This window comes from Sturnira hondurensis, unplaced genomic scaffold (genome assembly GCF_014824575.4).
Source record: "Sturnira hondurensis isolate 20B ecotype Veracruz unplaced genomic scaffold, ASM1482457v3 Scaffold0000648, whole genome shotgun sequence".
Taxonomy (NCBI): domain Eukaryota; kingdom Metazoa; phylum Chordata; class Mammalia; order Chiroptera; family Phyllostomidae; genus Sturnira; species Sturnira hondurensis.
In genome coordinates, this window is record NW_028073279.1 from 1,039,242 (window position 1) to 1,046,959 (window position 7,718).

Consider the following 7,718-nt stretch of genomic DNA (forward strand, 5'->3'; position numbering starts at 1 on the left):
CAGTGGAATAGCAAATATCTCAATGTCATTAACTCAATTTATTCATAAATGCCCAATATATTATGGCGAATCCCAAGAACAGATACTGAGGGCTTTGCAGGGCTCTGAGGTCTTACAGAGCATGTGTGTGCAAAAACGCAGCAAAGCCTGGGTGATTACTGTTAATATTCCAGCTATAAAATAGGCTGATAAGGAATGCTTACATGCAGGTTTTCATAAATTATAACAAACCTATTTCCATTTTTTCAGAACTTTCATGATAAACAGAAGTGGCTTAATTCTTTTGCATGTGAAGTTGTTTAGTTAATATAACATAGTCTCTTTCAAGAGCGAAGAATGTTCACCTAGTTTCACAATAAATCCTATTGATCTAAACCACAAGTGCTGTTCTGCTGAGGTTCCACTTGCTCCTCAGATAAATCAACAGTCTTTTCTTCTATTTGACATTCTCTTCTTTGAGAGCACAGCTTATTGTGTGGGGCTATGCCCTTTCTATTTTCATTTTATAAAAGCTACTAGGAACTGCTTTAGTTACCTGACATTTTCTAGACAATTGCTTGTTCTCAATCACCTGTTCTTATTTCTGGTGAAAACTTGACTGTACTTAATAGGCCTTTCTATTTTTTCTAATTAATTACTTATTATCACTGCATTTCAACTTCACTAGGTTGATTGCAATCAATAGACTTAACTTCACTAACCTTCAGTTCAGTTTTCAGTGTATTAATTTGAACAAATATGCAACTCTGTCAAAAAATAGATTAACCGTATCCTTAGGACTCGGTCATATTCTTAGAAGAGTCTCAATTGAAAGTCACTTTTTGACAGAGAAGTCCAGGTTACGTACAGTGCTAAATTAAGTGTTAAAATAATACAGATAATGACATCTTGTGTGCAGGAGAATTTGATGGAAACATTTAGACCACACAACGCTTGCCATTGCTTTACATCCTCACCTGAGGATATGTTTATTGACTTTAGAACGAGAAGCAGGGAGAGAGAGAGATTGATCCATGTGACAGAGAAACATTGACTGGTTGCCTCCTGGCCTCCTGTGCATGCCCCGACCGGGGATCAAGCCTGCAACCTCAGTATGTCCCTCTTGGGGACTATGCTCCAACCAACTGAGCCACTCAGTCAGGGCCACTTGCCATTTTAAACACTAGATTTGCCACAACAGTTGCTTCTATAACATATAATGTAACAATGGTTATTACTGAATTCTTAATTATATCCGGAGTTTTCATTTTTTAAAACAAGCTCTCTGAAGTTTACTAAAAGTCAAATAAGAGTCAATATTTTTGCAATCATATGTACTTTTTGGATATTGGTGGCTTAAGTTCATAATGATATACAGGCAGGAAAGAGGTAAGAAGTAGTCAAACTGCATCATGGCTGTACCTTGTTTACGGTGCACAGCAAATGCCAGGTGAAAATCTGGACTTGCAAAGTAAACCTACTAACAGTTAAAGTACTGGAATGCTGATCATTTTATTGTTAAAGCAAGGTACATTCACCTTCGCTGCACTAGAGCTGAGCCATGGGTGTTACAAACAAGCTTTTGATCTGCCTCACAAGGAGATTTCTTCCTCCACCCCTGTGTCCCCTAAAGGAACTTCTAAATGGGCATTTATTGCTGAGAGTTTTATGTACACATCTACCAAATTTGTCTGGAAAACATAGCATTTAGAATGGTTGTAAATTTGCTTCTGTTACTAGCCACTTACGTGGGTAAACCTAAGAAGAAGGCATTTCACAAATAAGGTAAAAGCAGTGGGCATGGGAGGGCAAAACTCAGGGTCTCCTGCCTGAGATCAAGCTTCTCAGCATCCTGATTTTTTTTCTTCAGGGATTTACTGTCACTCAGAGGTAGGAGCACAAGGGTAGAGTTTGCAGCTTTGGCTTCATTTGTATATGTGCCTCATTCAAAGCCATGTGTCACCTGGGCAGGGCTGAATTTTGAATTTCTGGCACCCTGGCTAAGAAAAGACTGCAATGACCCACATAAAGTTAGCAATGAAGAGTTAAAAACCAAACAAAATGTTTTCTCCTAGTGAAAGCTTTCAAATTATTTTAAAGGAAATGTACCTTGAGTAAAGGAAATTTGTTTTAATTAGCAAAACAAATTCTTCCTTTTCTCACACTGACCAAAGTATAATTACTGATTTTGTTTTTAACCTTTCGCTTCTCTTTCTCTCTGACTCTTTAAATAATTACATTAGAACTGCTGAAATGTTGTGCTCTAGTAAGAGTTCAAAAGAGATTTACTCAAAATTAAAAATTATTGTGGTTCAAAGACATTAGCAGGACAGTGATAAATCAACCCACAGACTAGCAGGAAAACATTTGCAAATCATATACCCAACAAGGCACTTGTATCCAGAATGTATAAAGAACTCTTACAGGTCAACAGTAAGAAAAAATGAAAAAGGGCAAAACAAAGGATTTGAAGACATTTCTCAAAAGGAATATATAAACAGAAAATAAGCCCATTAAAAGGTCTTCATTATCATTAGTCAGTAGGGAAATTCAAATTGAAACCATAATAAGATCAATTTTTCGCCCACCAGCATGGCTATAATAAAAAAAGATGGACAGTAACAAGTGTTGGCAAGAACGTAGTGAAATTGGAACTCTCATACATTGCTGGCGGGAATAGAAAATGATGCAGCCATTTTGCAAAACAGTCTGGCAGTTTCTTAAGTTAAACATAGATTTACCATATGACTCAGCAATTCTATTCCTAGATATCTTAAGATTCAGTTATATTTTTAGCCGACCCTAAGATTTGGCACAAAACGTATGAAACAACCTCCAAAACAAAAGCAAAGAAATAAACTCTTGTTTTGGTATCATTTCCCAGAGAACAAAGGCTATGCCAGTGCTAAAGTTAAATGTGCCCTAGAATGCCTGTGTCCTAGGATGCTTGTATCCTCCCACCTGTATTTGTTTGTTTGTTTCTAGTGGGATAAATAAATAGAAAATAAGCTCTAACAAGCTTCAAGTCTCTGTCCAAACTTATTTACTGAGAGTAGAAGTCCAACTTCCAACATGATTGTTGTTGAGTGAAAAAGTTCTCTCTGAAAATATGAAATAGGCACACCAAGAAGCCAAATGTACATTAGTTACCTGCTACCATCCCCCATTCTTTTTTTGAAAGCATATATTCTGCATGATGGAGGCTAAAAGGTGGCAGCTGTGCCAAAGTAGTGGACCCTAAATCGCTGAGCAAAAAATGAGTGGGGGGAGGCTCTGATTGCTCGCAGTACAGCAGTGAATGTGCGCTCTCAACCACAAATCAAGCAAGCTGAAAAAAAAAAAAGACCCAATCAAGGCAGTAATGGCCTCCACTTCACAATCAGACAAGTGCTTCTTACTTGAAAAATCCTACCATTTATAGTTGATTGCTAACCCTGGCCTCATTTCTAATCTAAAGGGCGAGTAATAATTTGGGAAAGGAATTATAACAACTTCCCAACAATTTAGCAAATTGTTATTATTTCGGGGGGGGGCAGGAGGGTAGAATGGAGTTGCTTTGGTAATGTGTTTCTTTGGGGGGGGGCTACCATTTTTATGATATCAAATCCCTATGCTGCCATTCTAGAACAGTAACTAATCTATATTGGAAATACGTTTTTTAAAAATGGTGATACTTTATGCAATGTCACATGTTCCAATATGGTCAGACGTGTGGATCTCCAAAGAAAAAGGAAGGAAGAGGGGAATTGTTGATTTTTCATACTCTTTTACCTATAATATTCTAAAACACATTTGAGTGAATGTCCTTGAGTATCACTGGTTTGGAAATGATTTTGTCCTTTTAGAGACTTTGACTTCATAAAAAATAATACTGTTAAATGCTCCATTGGGTGTTTGTTTCAGTGGCTGCAGTGTTAATGGATTTGGCTCAGGTACGTACGGTTTCTGCAACTAGAAACAAAGTAATAAAGAGTTATCTTCGACATTCTTATGTTTGAGCTTCTACATTAGAATGAATATATATTCACATTCATATGAACATATGTGAATATAAGCATATGCTTATCACTTCATTAACATGTTACATCCATCAAAGCGAGGTACCTTTTACACAGGTGCCATTTTGGAGATTAATATAATTATATTACTGAGCAAGACACTTGCACACAGTATGTACACAATATTCTCATTACAAAGCAGTTGAGCATGCACAGCTAATGTAATATTGTACAAAAGAGGTTAGGGCCATGCTGCTTTCTGGGAAAGAAAATGAGCTGTTAAGAGTACAGGCCACAAAGATTTGTTGAATCATCAACTTAGGGAAGTTAGTGGAGACTGCAATTTTCAGCCTCTTAATTATTATGCAATGAGGAACAAAAGCTGGGAAAGGGCAATAACTTCCTAGAGGTCACACAGCAGGTAAATGACAGAGATTAAATTAAAACTTGGCTGTCCTTACTCTCGCCACCATACCTTTTGCCTTATATCCTATTCTTTCCACATCATTCTTCCAAATGGCTTTAAATTGTGGGTATTTTAGGAATGTGGCATGTTAGCCTTGTATAAGACAGACATCAGTGACTTTTGTAATAGGACATGCTTAACATCGGCATGCAACTTGAAGCCTACAGTGTGAGCAATAATGTTGTTTCTTCATGTTTTGCCACTTTCCGTTAACCTTGTAATAAAACTCTGCAGTTTAGAACCCGTTTGTCCTTAGGAATGAGAACATTAACACTTTACCTATTGAAAGTAGACTTTATTCTTTTTATTTTCTAAATTAAGAACGATTACTTAAAACAGAATGGGCAATTAGGAGCGGAACCAAAACGTAGGACTGTCCTCTCATTTTTCTCTCCAGGTAGGCGACCAGCGGAAGGATTCCGTGGGCAGAACACAGGCCTCCGCAGCTGGAACTCTGAACAGCAGGACTGACATGTCCGGACTTAAAATCAGGCCACAATTCTGATTTTAAGTTAGAAAAAGTGGAACTCCAGGCCATGTGAATCAATGTAAGCTTAATGGAGATTTTTGTCATATATTCATTTTTAATAGAAAAAGTACTTTTCTTTTGGTATTTTCCATAGGCCTAACAAATACTAAAAATAGAAAATAAGCCCAGTTTTTGAATCAAAGGAAATACTTTTTCAGTTGAAAATGTTAAACACAATATGTTATCCTTTCTGAGGCACAACAGATTTTAAGCAGATTTTTAAAACTGGATATAGAAAAACAAATATAACTATCTTTATTTATGTGTGTAACTAGAGTAAGAAAGCTAATTTTTTCAGATACCTAGAAATGATTTATAGCTTGCAATTACACACTCCATTCAATATAAACAAAATCATAATTCATATTACATAATCTATAGTACATTCTAAAATACATAATTCTACTCTGAAAAAAAAACACATGCACATTTTCCTTATACTATCTTTGATGTCCAGCACCATGGCCTTAAAGCAAATTTTTACAAAAAAATAAGGAGTTGATGTTATTAAGTGCCAGAGAGGGAACACAAAGTATTTTAGAAAGGGGCTTAAAATTATAAAAACTTTTAAAAGGAGGGAAGTCTGATATACCGTAACAGAAAATATTCATTTTGTTATGGGAAGAAAAAAGCTGCATTCTAATGCATGCATTTGCTATAGTTCACAGCATTTTGAAAACGAGCGAAGAATGCAGACGACTTTCACAGAGGCTCAGAAAGATAGGGACTTAGTCTTGAAGAAAAAGACCACGCACATCCCCAAACTGACAGAGAGCGACCACAGACAAAAATGGGACATGCAGCATCATGGCCTCAAAAGTAGCCCAAACATATTAGTAGAACTAACGAAAGTGAACTTTAGATAAGAAACTCAAAGCCCACTTTCGTTTGATGTTTTTAAAATTAGACCAAGTAACAGAATCTATTCACAGTCCAACTAGGAGAAAAATTAGGGATCTGAGCCCAGGAAAATGTTTTTCCAGGACAGCACTTTTCTAGGAAATATATTCCTGACCTTCTCTTTTATTAAAACTAAAATTCTTATATTACCACAAGCTAAAATGACCTCTAGTGTTAGGAAATGGATTTCTTAGAGTGATACCAAGCACCAAATGTCACTTACAAGGATAGTGATATTGGCACACACATTTTGCCACCGTTTGTAGTACAATTAGCTGCTTTATTGAATGCAAAAAGACGCAAAGAGTATGATAAAGTCAATCTCTTTTCTCTTGCCCATTACATAAAATATCTAAGATCCACTCAAGCAATATTAAATTTTTGTCATTCAGAAAGGAATTTTCTCTCATGACAAAATATACATGTAGAGCTATGAGTTAGAGCAGATGTAGCTACAAGGGGAGGAAGGCAGGATTTTTAATAAAAATTCTGGTAGCATTGTCAAGGACAATGTGTGTGGAACAATTGCAAGACTGGTTTCTTGAGTAGTAAAGTAATGTATATATAGGAAATCCTAGCTTTTATGAACTAAATGGAAAAGTACTCAGTTGTTTTGGCTGTGTAAATCATTAGACACGTTGTAAGGAGGCCTTAACATTTATAAGTATTTAAGAGCTTTTGTATCATTAAATCTACACAAATGTATTTGGTAGCTATTTAACAGCTAAATTTTGTATCTTAAACAGCAAATTTTGGGGAGAAAATATAATATTAAGGAATAATATTAAGGTATCAAGGAAGTGCAACACATATATTTTAAAGGGATCTCTTTACTAAAAAAAAATATTCCTGGAAGAGAATTGCATTAAGATTAAAAAATGAATAAACTCTATTGTGACATTTTTTGTGCATTTGTGGTAAATAAATAAAACTAGTAAATATCAGCCAGTGTGATTTATAGAAGCAAGGAGGGATTTGAACAAAACAGAAAACCCAATTCATTGTAATAAATGCAAAATCAAACACTGAGATACAAAAATCTAGGCATATGTTCAAGCATTTTAGAAACTATTGATTGTAAATGATAGATACTTATATTAAAAGTAAGAGGTTTATTTTGCACTGCATTAGTTATTAGTGAAGATTAGAAAAAAGTAAACACAAGAGTTAATAAAATACAGATTTATAAGTTAAAAAATAAAAATTACCTAGCATCCAAGCACAATGAAATTAATTCCAGAAAAAATTTTAATACTACATATATATGCATATTAAAATACACAAAACTAGTTTTAAATATATGTTTTGAATTCTGCTCTGAGCTTAATTTGAAAGCTTTCCTGGAAGAAAAAAACACCATGCTTCTTATGTACTCATTGCAACCCGAGTAATTATGTAGGAAGAATATGCCATGATAATAAACTTCATTACTCAATAACATTAGTAAACATTAAATATTTAAAGAATACTGTACTGCATTATGGTTTATTCTATTTAAGTATCACAATTATAACAGCCTTTTCGTCTTGTATTTCTCTAAGGATGAATTGCTAGGATTTGGTAATCTGCTGCTAATGCGAGCTGATATTACAGTCATATGACCTAATTAAACATCAGGATTCATATTTAAAATATGTAATTACCAGAGTGTCATTAAAAAATGTAATTACTAGTTTCTACTTTAGTAGCAAAAAATAATGTTCATGCCAACAGACAATAGAAAGTTTTCTGAAAAAGTTTTTCTTTTCTGATTGTAAAGAAACAATGAAAAATCTCAGTGTTGAAATCCATTATTAACATTATTTTCATGGAATAAATTCCCCTGTGGAAATTTCTGCTCCTAGAG